General features: G+C 36.5%; 1 protein-coding gene across 11 annotated transcripts in view; it reads left to right on the top strand.

Annotated features, from left to right (window-relative positions):
* Window positions 1-19,174, top strand: part of CDK14 (cyclin dependent kinase 14) — a 592,876-nt gene that overhangs the window by 269,476 nt on the left and 304,226 nt on the right.

The raw sequence follows: 19,174 nt of genomic DNA, 5'->3' as shown, positions 1-19,174 counted from the left end.
ATTTCTATAGCTCCAGGCTTCCCCTGCTGGAGGCAGGGAGGCTGAACAGCTTGGTCCCAAGACTTGTCCTGACAGCTCAACCTACCACCTGTGGCAGTCTGCGGCCATAGTGCTTCTTCAGGCCCAGCCGTAACCCATCCTTCCTCAGTGGATGGGGCTTCCCTGCAGCATCTCCAGTAACTCCAGCCAGAGGCTCAGGAACAGAATTCGGATCTCCCTGGGTCTGAAACCCTAGGGGGAGGAGCGGCCGCAGTCTCTGCGGATCAGCAGACTTAGCCTTTCCTCCTGGTAGTTCTGAGGAATCCAGGCAGCCCAGATGAGTGGGTTTCCCCACAGCAAAACATACCCCCTCCACTGAGGGACAAAGTGCTTCCTTATATAGTTCCTGCTCCCATGCCACCCAACTGGGTGAGACCATCCAACAGGGGTAGTCGGACACCCTATACAGGAGTGGTCCTACTGGCATCAGTTTGGTGCCCCTCTAAGACAGAGGTCTCAGAAGAAGGAGCAGGCAACCAACTTTGCTGCTCTGCAGCCTCCTTGAGTGACATCTCCAGGGACAGGAGCGAATCAGATGAATAGGGCCTGAAGTGAACCCTAGCAAACTGTGGCAGCCCTACAGAAGAGGAATCTGACTACTGAAAGAAAAACAAGCAGAAAAGCAACAACAGCATCAACAACAGCAACAAAAAGACCTCCACAAAAACCCCATTCAAGTTTCAGCAGCCTCGAAGATGAAAACTAGACAAACTCATGAAGATGAGAAAGAATCAATGAAAAAATGCTAAAAACCCAAAAGGCCAGAGGGCCTCTTCTCCTCCAAATGATTGCAAAGTCTCTCCATCAAGGACACAGAACTGGGCGAGGGAGCAAATGGATGAATTGACAGAAGTAGGCTTCAGAAGATGGGTAATATAAAACTACGGTGAACTAAAGGAGCATATTCTAACCTAATGCAAAGAATGCTTAAGAACCTTGATAAAAGTTTAGAAGAATTGTTAACTAAAATAACCAGTTTAGAGAGGAACATAAACGACCTGATGGAGCTGAAAAACACAGCACGAGAACTTCATGAAGCATACAGAATACCAGCAGCTGAATAGACCAAGCAGAAAGAAGAAAGGATATCAGAGTTTGAAGACCACTTTACTGAAATAAGACATACAGACAAGAATAGAGAAAAAAAATGAAAAGGAATGAAACAAGCCTCTAAGAAATATGGGTCTTCATAAAAAGACCAAACCTATAATTGATTGGAGTACCAGAAGGAGATGGGGAGAATGGAAACAAGCAGGAAAACACACTTCAGGATATTATACAGAAGAACTTCCCCAACCTAGCAAGACAGGCCAGCATACAAATTCAGGAAATACAGAGAACACCATTAAGATAAAACACCACTAAGATACTCCACGAGAAGATCAACCCCAACACACATAATCATCAGATTCTCCAAGGCAGAAATGAAGGAAAAACTGTTAAGGGCAGCCAGGGAGAAAGGCCAGTTCACCTACAAAGGGAAGCCCGTAAGACTAACAGCAGAACTCTCAGCAGAAACTCTACCAGTCAGAAGAGATTGGGGGCCAATATTCAATATTCTTAAATGAAAGAATTTCCAGCCGACAATTTCATATCCAGCCAGACTAAGCTTCATAAGCAAAGAAGAAATAAAATCCTTTCCAGACAAGCAAATGCTGAGGGATTTTGTTACCACCACGCATGCCCTGCAAGAGCTCTTGAAAGAAGCACTAAATATGGAAAGGAAAAACCGGTACCAGCCAGTGCAAAAACACACCAAAATATAAAGACCAATGACACTACAAAGAAACTGCATCAACTAGTGTGCAAAATAACCAAATAGCAGCATGATGACAGGATAAATTCACACACACCAATACTAACCTTAAATGTAAGTGGGCTAAATGCCTCAATTAAAAGACACAGACTGGCAAATTGGATAAGGAATCAAGATCCATAGATACCATCTCACACCAGTTAGAATGGCAATCATTAAAAAGTCAGGAAACAACAGGTGCTGGAGAGGATGTGGAGAAATAGGAACACTTTTACACCATTGGTGGGACTGTAAACTAGTTCAACCATTGTGGAAATCAGTGTGGCGATTCCTCAGGGATCTAGAACTAGAAATACCATTTGACCCAGCCATCCCATTACTGGGTATATACCCAAAGGACTATAAATCATGCTGCTATAAAGACACATGCACACGTATGTTTATTGTGGCACTATTCACAATAGCAAAGACTTGGAACCATCCCAAATGTCCAACAATGATAGACTGGATTAAGAAAATGTGGCATATATACACCATGGAATACTATGCAGCCATAAAAAATGATGAGTTCATGTCCTTTGTAGGGACATGGATGAAATTGGAAATCATCATTCTCAGTAAACTATCACAAGGACAAAAAACCAAATGCCGCATGTTCTTACTCATAGGTGGGAATTGAACAATGAGAACACATGGACACAGGAAGGGGAACATCACACTCTGGGGACTGTTGTGGGGTGGGGGGAGGGGGGAGGGATAGCATTGGGAGATATACCTAATGCTAAATGACGAGTTAATGGGTGCAGCGCACCAGCATGGCACATGTATACATATGTAACTAACCTGCACATTGTGCACATGTACCCTAAAACTTAAAAGTCTAATAATAATAAATAAAAGGAAAAAAAATCCATCAGTGTGCTGTATTTAGGAGACCCATCTCATGTGCAAAGACACACATAGACTCAAAATAAAGGGATGGAGGAAATTTACCAAGCAAATGGAAAGCAAAAATAAAAAGCGGGGATTGCAATCCTAGTCTCTGACAAAACAGACTTTAAACCAACAAAGATCAAAAAAGACAAAGAAGAGTATTACATAATGGTAAAGGGAACAATTCAAAAAGAACAGCTAACTATTCTAAATATGTATGTACCCAACACAGGAGCACCCAGATTCATAAAACAAGTTCTTAGAGACCTACAAGGAGACTTACACTCCCACAAAATAGTAGTGGGAAACTTTAACACCCATTGTCAATATTAGACAGATCAACAAGACAGAAAATTAACAAGGATATTCAGGACTTGAATTTAGCTCTGGATCAAGCAGACCTAGTAGATATCTACAGAACTCTCTACCCCAAATCAACAGAATGTACATTCTTCTCGGTGCCACATGGCACTTAACTCTAGAATCAACCAAATTAATTGGAAGTAAATCACTCTCCAGCCAGTGCAAAAGGACTGAAATCATAACAGTCTCTCAGACCACAATGCAATCAAATTAGAACTCAGGATTAAGAAACTCACTCAAAACCATACAATTTCCTGGAAATGGAACAACTTGCTGCTGAATGACTCCTGGGTAAATAATGAAATTAAGGTAGAAATAAAGAAGTTCTTTGAAACCAGTGAGAACAAAGAAACAATGTACCAGAATCTCTGGGACACAGCTAAACCAGTCTTGAGAGGGAAATTTATAGCACTGAATGCTTGCATCAGAAAGCTAGAAAAATTTCAAATTGACACCCTAACATCACAATTAAAGGACCTAGAGAGGCAATAGCAAACAAATCGAAAAGCTAGCAGAAGACAGGAAATAACTAAGATCAGAGAAGAATTGAAGGAGATAGAGACACACACAAGAAAACCTCGAAAAAATCAATGAATCCAGGAACTGGTGTTTTGAAAAAATTAACAAAATAGATTCCTAGCTAGACTAATAAAGAAGAAGAGGGAGAAGAATCAAATAGGCACAATAAAAAATGATAAAGGGGATATCACCACTGACCCTACAGAAATACAGACCACCATCAGAGAATACTGTAAACACCTCTATGCAAATAAACTAGAAAATCTAGAAGAATTGGATAAATCCCTGGACGCATATACCCTACCAAGACTAAACCAGGAAGAAGTCTAATCCCTGAGTAGACCAATAACAAGTTCTGAAATTGAGGCAGTAAACAAACAAACAAAAGCCCCAGACCAGATGGATTCACAGCTGAATTCTACCAGAAATACAAAGAGGAGCTGGTACCATTCCTTTTGAAACTATTCCAAACAATTGAAAAAGAGGGGCTCCTTCCTAACTCATTTTATGAATCCAGCATCATCCTCATAACAAAACTGGGAAGATAAACAACAAACACAGAAAACTTCAGGCCAATATCCCTGATGAACGTCAGTGCAAAAATCCTCAATAAATTACTGGCAAACTGAATCCATCAGTACATCAAAAATCTTATCCACCACGATCAAGTCGGCTTCATCCCTGGGATGCAAGGCTGGCTTAACATATGCAAATCAATAAATGTAATCCATCACATAATCAGAACCAGTGACAAAAACCACATGATTATCTCAATAGATGCAGAAAAGTCCTTGATGAAATTCAGTGTTCTTTCAAGTTAAAACTCTCAATAGACTAGGTATTGATAGAACATATCTCAAAATAGTAAGAGCTATTTATGACAAACCCACAGCCAGTATCATATTGAATGGGGAAAAGCTGGAAGCATTCCCTTTGAAAATTGGTACAAGGCAAGGATGCCCTCTCTCCCCACTCCTATTCAACATAGTATTGGAAGTTCTGGCCAGGGCAATCAGGCAAGAGAAAGAAATAAAGGGTATTCAAATAGAGAGGAAGTCAAGTTGTCTCTGTTTGCAGATGACATGATTTTGTATTTAGAAAACCCAATCATCTCAGCCCAAAAACTTCTTGAACTGAAAGGCAACTTCAACAAAGTCTCAGGATACAAAATCAATGTCCAAAAATCAAAAGCACTCCTTTATGGCAACAATAGGCAAGCAGACAGCCAAATCATGAATGAACACTCATTCACAATTGCTAGAAAGAGAATAAAATACCTAGGAATAGAGCTAACAAGGCATTTGAAGGACCTCTTCAAGGGGAACTACAAACCACTGCTCAAGGAAATAATAAAGGGCACAAACAAATGGAAAAACATTCCATGCTCAAGGATAGGAAGAATCAATATTGTGAAAATGGCCATACTGTCCAAAGTGATTTATAGATTCAATGGTATCCCCATCAAGCTACCATTGACATTCTTCACAGTATTAGAATAAAACTATTTTAAATTTCATATGGAATCAAAGAACACCCCGTTTAGCCAGGACAATCTTAAGCAAAAAGAACAAAGCTGGAGGCATCACGCTACCTGACTTCAAACTATGCTACAGGGCTACAGTAACCAAAACAGCATGGTACAGGTACCAAAACAGACATATAGATCAATGGAGCAGAACATAGATCTCAGAAATAACACCACACATCTACAACTATCTGATCTTTGACAAACCTGACAAAAACAAGCAATGGAGAAAGGATCTCCTATTCAGTAAATGGTGCTGGAAAAACTGGCTAGCCATATGTGGAAAACTGAAACTGGAACCCTTCCTTACACGTTATACAAAAGTTAGCGCAAGATGGCTTAAAGACTTAAATGTAAAACCCAAAATCATAAAAACCCTAGATGAAAACCTAGGCCGTACTATCCAGTACATAGGCATGGGCAAAGATGTCATGACAAAAACGCCAAAAGCAATTGCAACAAAAGCCAAAATTGACAAATGGGAACTAATTAAACTTCAGAGCTTCTGCACAGCAAAAGAAAGTATCATCAGCATGAACAGGCAACCTACAGAATAGGAGAAAATTTTTGCAAGCTACGCATCTGACAAAGGTCTAATGTCCAGAATTTACAAGGAACATAGACATATTTACAATAAAAAGACAACCCTCCCAAAAAAAGTAGGCAAAGGATATGAACACTTCTCAAAGAAGACATTTACATGGCCAAGAAACATGAAAAAAACTCAACATCACTGATAATCAGAGAAAAGCAAATCAAAACCACAACGAGATACCATCTCATACCAGTCAGAATGACAATTATTAAAAAGTCGGGAAACAATAGATGGTAGCAAGGCTGTGGAGAAATAGGAATGCTTTCACTTGTTGGTAGGATTGTCAGCCTTTATGGAAGACAGTGTGGAGATTTCTCAGGGATCTAGAACCAGAAGTACCATTTGACTCAGCAATCCCATTACTGGGTATATACCCAAAGGATTATAAATCATTCTACTACAAAGACACATGTACACATATGTTTATTGCAGCACTATTTACAATAGCAAAGACAGGGAAGCAACCCAAATGCCTATCAATGATAGACTGGATAAAGAAAATGTGGCACATATACACCATGGAATGCTATGCAGCCATAAAAAGAAATGAGATCATGTCCTTTGCAGGGACATGGATGAAGCTGAAAGCCATCATTCTCAGCCATCACAGGAACAGAAAACCAAATACTGCATGTTCTCACTCATAAGTGGGAGTTGAACATTGAGAACACATGGACACAGAGAGGAACAAAACACCAGGGCCTGTTGGGGTTGGAGGGTGAGGAGAGGGAACTTAGAGGACAGGTCAATAGGTGCAGCAAACCACAATGGCATACGTATACCTATGGGACAAACCTGCACATTCTGCACATATATCTCATTTTTCTTTAGAAGAAATAAATAAAAAATAATTTTTGGATAAATTTAAAATTCTTTAAACAAATTCCATCAATGATTATTTTAACAGATTTTATTAAGCTTTTGAATCTGGCTTTTTAATATTTAAAAACCACATGTTTTCTCTATGAGGGCACTGAGTCGGCTTGCTTAACACCAACTTTTTTGTCATAATGTCAAGGGTTGAGCACAAGTATGTTGTCTTTTTTTGCCAAATAGGGTTTCTACTGTGTTTTTCTTGATAAAAATCATTTCAAGAAGCTTCATATCTTGATTATGGTAATTACATGCCAAGCCTACTAATTTGTTTTGAAGTAAATATTGAGAGATATTTTACCCAAAATTCTCAAGTATAATTTTCTCAAGTGATTTTTGGTAATTGATTCAAATTTGAGCACCAATAACTTCTTTTAACATTTTGCTAAGAGTGACTTTCAAACGATATTTTCAGCCCTTGCATCGGGAATGCATTACCTGAATTCATCCCAAACAGACTAGATGAGATTTTGTTCTTTCCCTTGAAATATTTTTAAAGTAACCTTCTAATGGCAAATGGCACTAAGTCAAGAGAATGAAGGGATATTTTTAGCTCTGATTCACTGACTACCTAACAAGATTTTGGCATAAAAGTGTAAAACATATTATGAGGAGCGATGATGTTGGTCTTTGCTGCTTGAAGTTTCAGGATTTTTATTCAAAACATCAATCATGTTTGCCAAATATATCAGGGTCCTGAGAAAGTTTTTGTTTTTGAAAGTTTGCAAGTGTCCAATGATTGAAAAAAAAGTTCTTTTTTCCAGAGTATCTTTAATTTCATACCCATGCACAGCAAGAGATTAAGTACATTTTCTTTATCCACGGATTGAGCAAAGCTAGTAGTAAAAAAGGAGAAAAAGAGTGATGAGTTGATTGTCGGCTATTTTGTCATTTGACAGACAAGTCAGGAATTTGACATTTGCTCACAGGTACTGACAAATAGTTTGAATTTCTACTCCATTTTAACTTTTGGCAGTACTCCAGATAGAAAAATTTGTGAGTTTTTCCCCTAGCTGTATCTGAGGGATTTTGTTTGTTTGCTGTTAAGAGAGCTACTTGGAACAAATTTTTTAAAATTTTATGGATTCTTAACAGTATAGTTTACTACTCTTCATTTTCTCATGTTTCAGACCATGATACTCTGTAGGTAACTTGAATTTTTAAAAATAATGTTGGTGTGATCCTTTTCTCGTTGAGTTTGAGAAACCTAATTACTTTGCCTGTTTATATACACTATATTGAAATAATTTAAAAATACAGTTTTACTTAAATCACGGAGATCTTACCTAAAGATGCTATGCTTCAGGCTAGCCGTAAGAATAGCAATATAACTTGCCTGTTTCGTCATATGTAGCAAACAGATAATTCATATACTTCATTGTTTACCATTACTTTCTCTGAATGCATTGTTATTCTACATTGTGTATAGTATACATCTAGCCAGGAAGATTTAGATATACTCTATTCGTAACATAAATTTGTTTTTCAAACTATTTCTCCCATTTGAGAGATTTTAGTTTGTCTTATCTTGGAGTCTAGCTCACAACTTTTGCCCCATAAGTAATCAGATATTCATGACCATGTTTAAGAGTTCCTCTGTATTTTGCATTGTAAAATCTTAATAACATTGCTTCTAATACATTCCTCTGAATTTTCTCTTGGAACAAGTCTCCCTAAAATTGTTACCACTGGGTCAAATTATATGAACAAAGTTATAAATACTTCATTTTTAATTAAGAAGAGAAAGATTATATATTGTCATGTATTTCATTGCCATTATTCTTTTCCTTATAGTCATAAGTAAACTCCTAAATTGTGAATACTTTTTTATTCATCTTTATACATTTTGTAATACTTCACTTATTGTAAGAGTTTGAAAATTCTGATTTTTTCATTAGCATGCCAAAAAATGGGGTAACCAAATTAACAAATTGTTTAATATTTTATTTTTGATTATGTGTTCCAGAATTACTGTTTTGAAAATTAAAAGTAGGCCGGGCGCGATGGCTCACACCTGTAATCCCAGCACTTTGGGAGGCCAAGGCGGGCGGATCATGAGGTCAAGAGATTGAGACCATCCTGGCCAGCATGGTGAACCCCCGTCTCCACTAAAACTACAAAAATTAGGTGGGCGTGGTGGCTTGTGCCCGTAGTGCCAGCTACTCGAGAGGCTGAGGCAGGAGAATTGCTTGAACCTGGAAGGCGGAGGTTGCAGTGAGCTGAGATGGCACCACTGCACTCCCGCCTGGCAACAGAGCAAGACTCCGTCTAAAAATAATAATAATAATAAAAGTAACAGGTACCTCTGAAGCTCATTACAATATGGTTCAGTTTTCTGAGTCACGCATTTAGTACCTTTTAGAACCTAGATTATTTTTAAAAAGACTCCATTATTCACCCCTGTAGTCAGCAAAAGTTATTTCAGGATGGCTGTGTTTGATTCCTCTGTCTTCCTTCCCTTTATCTGTTCTCTCTTCCGTTAGTTCTTTGTTTCTAATTCTGTTCATTCATGTTGCTTTCACCCTGTGATTTCAAGATCTTCCATATTCCTATCAGAGTGGCTCCAGAAAGTGTTTGAGAGTTAAGATATTCCTGAGTACTATTTCAGTTCCTTTTTTCTTTCTTTCTTCCCTGACTTGGACTCCAGAATATTTTGTGTTGCCCACTTTGTCAGCCTGTTTTTTTCTTCCTTTTTAAACGATTCTTGAGCATATTCAATGATCACAGCATTTCATTCTCATTCCTCTAAAAAATCAGCCTGGCTTCAAAATAGCATGAACATCCTTTTCAAGTGACTGTTTGACTCCATGAACATTTGTTATATGATTTAGGCTTGTGAATGGTTTGCCAGAGGGCATATAAATCATACTGCTTAACCCTTTCCTCCACTATTTGAAGAGAGCACATTTTACACATTCTTCTAATGCTGGAATAGCATATGGTTCTGTAGAATGGTTTACTTCTAGCAAATTTTTCTTAATTTTTTGAAACATCCGAAAAGTATACACTGAGTTTATTTAATTTACAAAAAGAAAATCATTTATGCTTCATAAGTTTTATGTGGTAAGTTATATATATATGGATATAGAAATATGTTTGGGTTTAAGAATTAACTCCTGCAAGATTGAAACCACTTCAGACACTTGAACTATTAAAGCATGAATACTTGGCATTCCTTTTATCAGAGAAGAATGGCTTGCAATAGTCTTACTGCCTGGACAGAGCTATATAATTTGTCTATCCATGATGTCATTGCCAAAAGCCAAATAGTAAGTTTTTTGTTTTAATGGAAGGGATTTTTCAGGTTGCTGGCTTACATGATGGGAATGCATTTGGAAATGCTTCCTGTTCCAGTGACCAGCCCTAGGCTGCCCATACGTTTTGGATTCAGAAATGACAGCTGAAATCATTTAGACAGAATTATGGGACATCTAAGACACGTACAGGTTTATTATGACCAAAAAGAAGAAAGAAAATACATGTTATGACTAAAAAGAAATGGCTAATTTAATTAGGCACAAACTATTGCACTGTGATTGCTATGAGAGGATTTTTATGTAGTATAAAATACTGTGTATGATAACTACTTTTACCCTCTTTAGGGACTATGTATGTGGTATACTGGTTGAATTTTAAATCTTTCCTAAATGGCTTAAAACCAGGTAAAAATAAAACAAAACGTAAATAGGCATTGTAATATGTCAAATAAGTCTGTACAGGAACAGTGGAATACTTGAGAATAACGTATCTGATTGTTTGATGATGAAATAGTTTGAAGACCATATTGTCTCTATCATCATACCATGTCTTATGATGCAACTTGAGGCATAATAATCTAGTGGTAATTATAATCTTGTCTTCAGAGTAGAGAGACAGCACTTTTTTACTGGTTCATGAATGGCTTGTTTTTGTTGTTAAAGATGATATGGAATTTTAATATAGCATTAAACCTGAATAACATTTGATAAAATGCTTGCAATGTTTTATTTGTTAATCACTGTTTTAAAAACAGACCCCTCTAGGCCAGGCATGATGGCCCAAGCCCGTCATCCTAGTGCTTTGGGAGGCCAGGGTGGAAGGATCACCTGAGACCAAGAGTTCGAGACTAGCCTGGACAACATAGTGAGAGTCCGTCTCTGTAAAAAATAAGAAAATTAGTCAGATGTAGTGGCACATGCCTGCAGTCCTAGCTACTTGGGAGGCTAAAGAGGGAGGATCCCTTGAGTCTAGGACTTTAAAGTTATGGTGAGCTATGATCACACCACTACACTCCGGCCTGGGTGACAGAGAGAGACCCTGTCTCAATAGATAGGTAGGTAGATAGGTAGGTAGGTAGGTAGATAGATAGAGCCCCTTTGATATATAATATACAGTGGGTACAGACTTCTTCTGTTAAACACCCTGAATGCCTGTGATTTCGTTTTAAAGGATAAGTTGGTTAAACTTTCCTTTCCCTTTTTTCTCATTAATGAATGATTCTCATGTATTGGAACTCACATTATAATTTTATTAATTATAATTTGGAAGTGAAGTAGATAAGTACTGTAAAGCATAACAGGGAAAAGTGCAATTTCAAAGTCAATTTAATCTTGTGGACTGCATATAAGAGCAGTTTGAACCTAACTGCTCAGTAATTTGATGTTTTAATTCTTATAGCAATGTAGGCTGAATAAAACAGAGGTTATACCTAGAGGAAAATGGCATTGATTGCTATAGAAGAAAGGAGGGTTCAACTTCTGTAAGTTTCCTTCAGTTGCCTCTAGCAGTAACAATTTCCCAATAAATTACATGACTGTAATAAGGTGCAGGTGAAGTAGATTAAAAACTATTAATGAAAGGATAGTGAGTTATTTCAAAGTTCAGAACCACCCTTAAGTGTGGTTGTAGTGAAATGTGTGTGGTGTGTGCACTGTGTCTCAGACATGAGACACTGGTAATGAAGATGACATTGGCCAGTGGGAAAATAAGCATCAAGGCATCCACCCTTGCTTCCTTGGCCACACTAATAATTACCGTCATTGCCATAAATTTTGGGACCACATGGGGTACCACAGAAAGTGGAAGTTATCGCCCTTTTTCTTCAGAAAATTGTGGACTTCTGATATTTCCTCTTACCATTGAAAGGGTGGCTTAAAGTTTTTCGTAATGGGTTCATTCACCTGGAAGAGGTTGGAGTGTCTATAATCAGATGGTATGTGTACCCAAGGGAGCTTCTTAAACAAGCAGAGATCAATCAGGGAATTTTTATGCTTCCATTTTGCACTGTATTGACTAGTTTGTAACATATCCCATTTTTAAAACAATGTGTTCACTTAAAGTTTTCATCAATTTCAAAACAAAATATAACTGAAATTTGGTGTTTACACATAAACTATGCCTACCTATTTAAGATTAAATTCAGAATTATTTTTTGTAGTCTTTCTGTATCCTTATGCCAGTGAAACTATTTTCGTTTGTGTGTATGTTATAAAATCTATACAAAGCTTGAATATATTGACTGTCCTCTCACTTTCAAATAGAAAATTAAATGAAACAGAAGTTAAGGATATAGAGTCTGTGTTTAATGTAACTTTCAAGAGAGGATTTCTGTTGGTCATCTCCATGGAATGGCTTCCTTATTTTTAGCCTAGATGCAAAAACTAGGGCTATGCTATTTTCAATGTCACATTTTGGCAGTGCTCCTGAAGAACATCGAAATTAGCTTACAAATATTATGTACACCAGGCTTGACATTGTAGGAGAATGGAAACAAATACATGTGTTCAGGAAGGGGCTTTATTTGGATTTTTGCTTGAAGGGAAAAGTCTGGTTTGAAAGCCAATGCTAATGCAAAAGCAGAATTTCTCTGAGGAACTTGATATCTCATGAATAGGAGGTCTGATCATTTGAAGAGTCAACAATTGGAAAACCTCACTTCATGAAAAGTTAGGTAAAGAGAAACATAAGCACTTACTGAAAGAGGAAGCCTATTAACAGTTCTCCTATACTTGTTTCTGCCCTGGAAACGGCAAAATTTCAAGTCCAAGAGGTGGTCTGAGTTTCAGATAGCTTTCTTACCAGTAGCTTTAGATGGAGGGATATTGCTTCTTTCCCTTGACCCAAGGTCAGATTCAAAACAGGGTAAGGGATGGAGAGAGGAAAATATGCAAAGATGAGTGTTGTTTTCTAGCTTGTTTTTTACCTTTTCTTTGATCTGGCCTCTCTGTCCTCCTCTTTTAAAAGGGGCAGTTCTCCACTCACACCTGTTTTAAAATGGTCATTATATACATAATTAATCTTTCTAGTTTTCTTCCGTGTCTTTCCTTTTGAGCCTCATGGCTGTTTTTGCAGCACATGACTAAGATGAGTCAGTATAGTTCTCAGATCTGCATATGACTGCAATTAACTGAGACTCAACTGTGAAAATGCCTATGAGTAAAACATCTTTTCAATTTTCTGTGGTCTTTCCATGTTCTGTCTTTTCACAAGGGGATATTTTTCTCTTGCTTTTTAAATTGATCCAGCCACAGAGAAATCAAATCAATATGGGAAACCCACAGTCTAAACCTCATAAACTCTTTTACAGAAAACATTTCACCTCCAGAGGATTATGATTTCAGATACCCTCCTCGGATTCCTTCCCCTGGAGATAGTCCTGCACCTATGTAAATAACCAGATAAATGCTACCTGATGGGTATTCAACAGCAGGGAAAGAGGATACTGATTTTGTTGTTGTTGTTGTTGTTGTTCTCGCTCTGTCACCCAGGCTGGGGTGCAGTGGCACGATCTTGGCTCACTACAACTTCTGCCTTCTGGGTTCAAGCAGTTCTCCTGCCTCTGCCTCCCAATTAGCTGGGACTACAGGTGTGCACCACCACACCTGGCTAATTTTTTGTATTTTTAGTAGAGATAGGTTTTCACTGTGTTAGCCAGGATGATCTCTATCTCCTGACCTCGTGATCTGCCTGCCTCTGCCTCCCAGAGGATTCTGATTTTGAAAGGAATATATGCTAGTGTGGGGCTTGAGTCTTCAGAGCCTCTTTCTGCGCTCACTCTGTCTTCTGCTTGGTTTCTGAGTCAAGCCACACTTGATAGCTTCCTTTAAAACCACCCACTTCATTTAAGGCATTCGGGTGTAACCTTGTCAGACACAAGTATATCTGGTAGCATTATCCTCAGGCATAGCAATGGTGATGGAGTAAAGGGGAAAGTGTGGGACGAAGAGGTGAGGCATAATATAGTGAAGGAAAGAGGAGATGTTAGCCCATAGCCATGGTAGGGATTGGAGGGAAGCAATCTTTTGGATATGTGTAGTTACCAGGGGTCTAGTCTATAGGTGGTCCTCTTGGTATTAGAATAAGAAATAGCCAGAGATCAAGCCAGATGCATCTGAGCTTATTAGTATGTCATCACAGGAGAGTGATCTGTTGGTCATATGCCGTAGTGATGTTCTGTTCAGAACTTTTATACCCAGCAGTGCCTTTTGGCGTCATTCTTAAGTGTAGTTCTGTATTTCTGGATAAGTGCAAATCATAAGGATCACATAATCCAATGAATAAAACTAAGGAAAGAATGTATAAAGAAAAAAGATATGTACAATATAATGAAATTTGTAATTCAGGCACATGTAATGCAGTCCCAGGCACAATACTATGTATTTAAAAAGAGAGAGGGAAAACAAACTGTTTTTAGTTTAGGTAAAATAGAAATTTGTGAAACATCAATGTTAAGGTGCAAAATGTGACATTGTACTACTTCCTGTTCCCTCTTCCATATGAGATTCTCCGTATTCTTGCCTCTAATCACTCAGAGCACTCTGAGGTTAGTGATATAATGCTGGATGTAGTTTCAGTGATTGTATATAGAGAGTGGTGGCATGGGAATGGGAATGTCTGGGCATGCACATAGGAAGAACACATATGTAAAGATTAAATGCAACTCCTAGAAGTTCCTAGGGAACTTTTGACTATATGTATCATTCCTGTTTTTATTTCAATCCCTTCCAACAATTCTTCCCTGCTTCCCTACCTCTAAACACACTACAGAAAGTCACTGTCATCATCATCATCATGAATCATCATCACCTATAGTATCCACAATATGCTGGACAATGTTCTGAAACTGTTATGGATGTTTACCTGTTAATTTTCACGATAACCATGTGAGGTTAATATGAAAATTGAACTAGGATTGTCTTCATTACAGAGATTATGTAACCTGCTCAAAGTTATGTAATACTGATTTACAGAGGTTATGTAACCTGCTCAAGGTTACACAGCTAAGGAAGCCGTGTGTGTATAGGTGATGGGTGCACATATACATACCACGTTTTCATGCCCTACATCTAAAAAAAAACCTAAAATTTTAAAGTTGTAGAAAAGTCTTACGTTTTCCCAGATCTCATTTCTGGAGATGATCTTTTTCCTGCAATTCTTGGTGCTAATGTCATTGGACTTGGAGGATCAGGAATTTTTTTTCCAGTCCTTAATGTATTTCCTTCCTCATGGTTTTGTTGTTTCATTTTAAACAAGAAGCTTGAATACTTTATTCTTAGAAAAGTTTAAGATAATTCACAAGCATATAATATACACAGAATGCTAGCTCTGTGAGTGTAGAGTTCATCTTATTTATGCAAAGTTGGCATTCTATAAATACATGCCATATATATAACACCATAAATGTTCTTTTGTACCCACCACTATTCCACTTCTTTAATTTGTTAATTTTAGAGGATCACATTAACATATGTTTTTATATTGAACTATTTCTCATTTCTAAGATTAGCCTTGTTTGGTCTTGATGTGTTAGTTTTTTAATGCCATATTGAATTTTAGCACCTACTGTTATTATTTTTAGAATATATACATCTGTGACTGTGATCATAGAGAGATTGTTTTAGTTCCCTCCATCCCTTTCTTGTCCTTGCCTAGTTTGACATTGTGTTTTAAAGAAGGAGTAGGAAGCATTCTTATCTTTTTCTGTACTCTGGAATAACTTGTATATGTTATTTGAAGATTTGGTGCATTTTTTATTAAAACTGTCTGAATTCAGTACCTTTTTAGTTATAGCTCTTCCTATGTCTTACAAATTTTGTAACTTATGTTTTATTTAGAAAAATATTTTTTTCTAGATATCAAATGTACTGGTTTAAAGTTTGTACGTACAGTGCTGTATTTTAAAATCTTCACAATTTTAATTGTCACTTTTCCCATTCTTTCTTTTCTTTTTTTTTTTTTTTTTGAGACAGAGTCTTGCTCTGTCTCCCAGGCTGGAGTGCAGTGGCTTGATCTTGGCTCACTGCAACCTCCATCTCTCGGGTTCAAGCAATTCTCCTGCCTCAGCCTCCCGAGTAGCTGGGATTGCATGCACTTGCCATTGCACTTGGCTAATTTTTTTTTTTTTTTTTTTTTTGAGATTTGTAGTAGAAATGGGGTTTTGCCAAGTTGCTCAGGCTGGTCTCAAACTTCTGACCTCAAGTGATCCGCCTGCCTCAGCCTCCCAAAGTGCTGGGATTACAGACATAAGCCACCATGCCCACCCTCGTTTTTCTCATTCTTAATGTTGATTATGTCTTGGCAAACTCCACTTAATAAAAAAAAATCAGACTTGCCAAAGGTTGGTTTGTTTTATTAGGCTTTTCATAGAAGTAGGTTTTTGTTTAATTGTTCAAACTTATTGTTTTCTAGTTTTTCTATTTAATGTCTGCTATTAACTGCATTGATCCCTTCTCTCTCTTTTTTTTCTTGTCTGTTTTGTTTTCTCTAGCTTTACTTTATTGGTTGTTTTATTCATTTTTAGTCATTTTTGTGTTAAAATAAATACATTTAAAGGTCTAAATTTTCTTGTTGATGCTCTGACCAAATTTAATTGCTTTGAAATGTAGTATGTTTATTATCATTCTTTTTTTACTGATTTAAGTATTTTTAGACTTTTTAACTTTTTGTGCATTTTTAGGAAAATAGATTTTTCTATTCATTCCCCCCTTTCTCATTCTCTCTCTTCAACTGATTTTCTTTCTTCCTTATTTTCCTCCTGCTGCCATTGAACTTAAAACACCATTGACTGGAAGAAACCTTATTGATAAAAAAGAAAAAATGCACTGAATTAAACTATGATTGAATGCCTTCTTATTCTGAATTTTTATTTTATGCTTTTTGAAAGAGCTGGAGAAGTTTTAATTCTGGCACTTAAAAAAAAATCTTACCTGAAAATTTCAATAAATGGTTTCTAGGTAACAATTAGGGCTCATCCTTCACTGTTTCTTCTTCAGATGGTCCTTAAGTTGTTTGTTGGTGACTCATGCCATTGAGTAAACTCTGCAAATTGAGCAAAATAAAAAGTTTGCTGAGACACAGGCGATAACAACTATATTGCATTCATTGCCTGGGTAATCGTAAATGAATGCTGTTGTTCCAGTATCAAAGATGAAAAGAATTGTATGTCTTAGAGTTGATGAAATATAATATACTCTGATGTTAATTTTATTCAGTTTTGAGGAAAGGATGTAATATGATTTCAGCTTTCTGGAAATTTTTGAGATTTTCTCTTTGTCTCATACATTGTCAGTTTTTGTGAGTAGGCCATTTGTGTTTAAAAAGCATGTGTAGCATGAGTTTATTGGGCATGCTATTTAACTGTTATATCCTTTATAGCTTTACTTTTTTGGCCAATTCTGTTTGTTAATTTTTGAAAGGAGTAAGCAAAACCCTTCAAGATTTTGTGAAATTTTCCATTTCTTCTTTGATGTTTGTCAATTTTTGCTTTTAATAATGTATCCTATTGTTAGGTGTGCAAACGTTGAATACATGTTTCTTGAATTATGTTAAACGTGATTTTACATTGATATATCAGATTCCTTTTTATTGATATTTGCAATATAAATAAAATATCAAAAGTATAAATAAACATTTATTTTCAGACTTTCTGGATTTTTGGTATTTATTGTTCTTAGTTTGTATTTGTGAAGCAATATGAATTTGATTTTCTTTGTTTTAAAAATTGAGATTTTACATTTTTAATAAGCCTTTCAACACATCATGGACATGTGATTTGATATGGTTGGATGTACTTTTCTTTTACCATTTTGTTTCTTGTGTGTGAAGCATTGAACAGATTAGATACGCTTTTTGTCTTTCTGGATCTTGTAGTATAATGAGCATTATTTTAAAAGAATACCTTATTTTTATTTATTATAAGTAAAAAGTGCTTATCATATACTGGCTTCAAAAACAAATGTTCTCTCGTTCTTTATTTGTCATTCTCTGAGGATGGTGTTATCCTTATTTAAGGATGGGGAAGTTAACAATATGAAGTTACAAAATGGCAGTTTGGGGTCCAGAGTCATTCCTCATTTCACTAAATGCATGAAATAAAACTTTTATATAGTTACTCAGGAAAAACTCCATTGAACCTATTTTAATCATGTTTTAGGTTTGTTTTTAGTGTGCTATCCTATATGTGAAAGTATTCCCATCTGTACTTAGTTCCTTTTTCTCTTTGTCTGACATTTTGCCTGGACCAGAGAGAGAATAATTTCCAAATTAATCATAGTTTCTACCCGCATGGAGTTTGACTTTGATTTAGAAGCTAAATCAAAGCTTGGGTTGCCCAAGATAAAGGCAATTTCATCTCAGAACATATCTAAGAGCGTTTTCTCTGACCCATTTTCTTTGCCTTTGCCCTTCAATTGGCTAACTTCTTTCATTCTCTACTCGTGTCTTACTTAGAAGTAACTTCTTCCAGAGACCTTTCTGAAATCTCTAGACCTCATTAGGTTTCCCCTGCTGTGCCCTTGAACATCATCCAGCACTATTCTTAAAATACTACACAGCAGACTTTACTGTAATCAGTGGCACGTCTGGTTTTTTTCCATTTGCATCTGTTTCATTTACTCCTGTGTTCTTAGTGACTAGTGTTGTGCCTGGAACATATGGGCTCAAAAAGTACATGATGAATGATGAAGGCTAATTTCTGCTTTGTATCCTCAGCAATTATAACCTAGCATGCAATGAAAGCTTAATAACAGAACCTGAACTGTTGTTATAAATGACTACAGCAAGGTTCTTGAATGTATTTTAAAACTTGTACTTCCTCAGTAATTCAGGCCTGATATTGGGGCACAAATGCTCATGTTCATTGGCTTTTACTGAATGATTAAATGTTTCAGTTTTATAAATCTTACAGTACACTCCAATAAAAGAATAAAAATGTGAATAGTAACTACATGCTTTTAAAAAATTATATATAGTTTATGATATAAGCAGAAAAAGCATTAAGAAGAAGATATTTACTTGTGGACAAATCGAGCTTCGCATATTTAGAAGAATAACAGCATGAAATGTTGAATATTTGTTTAAACTTATATCTGGGTATATTTATCTTAATTTTTAATTTTGAAGATATTTCTGTTAATTTATGAAGCATATTTGCTCAAATATATTCAGGAGTTCTAGAAACCTGAATATTATTTTTTCTGAATATGGACATAGAGATAAGTCCAGTGATTAATTTCGCTAGCAGAATATATTTGTGGTATTTTTATCTCATATAAAATAAATATTTTTTATTTGCATTTGCACTTGGAAAATATGG

The sequence above is a fragment of the Pongo abelii genome, chromosome 6, assembly GCF_028885655.2.
Source record: "Pongo abelii isolate AG06213 chromosome 6, NHGRI_mPonAbe1-v2.0_pri, whole genome shotgun sequence".
Taxonomy (NCBI): domain Eukaryota; kingdom Metazoa; phylum Chordata; class Mammalia; order Primates; family Hominidae; genus Pongo; species Pongo abelii.
The sequence above is the reverse complement of the archived record's forward strand: the minus strand, read 5'-3'. Positions and strand labels throughout refer to the sequence as shown.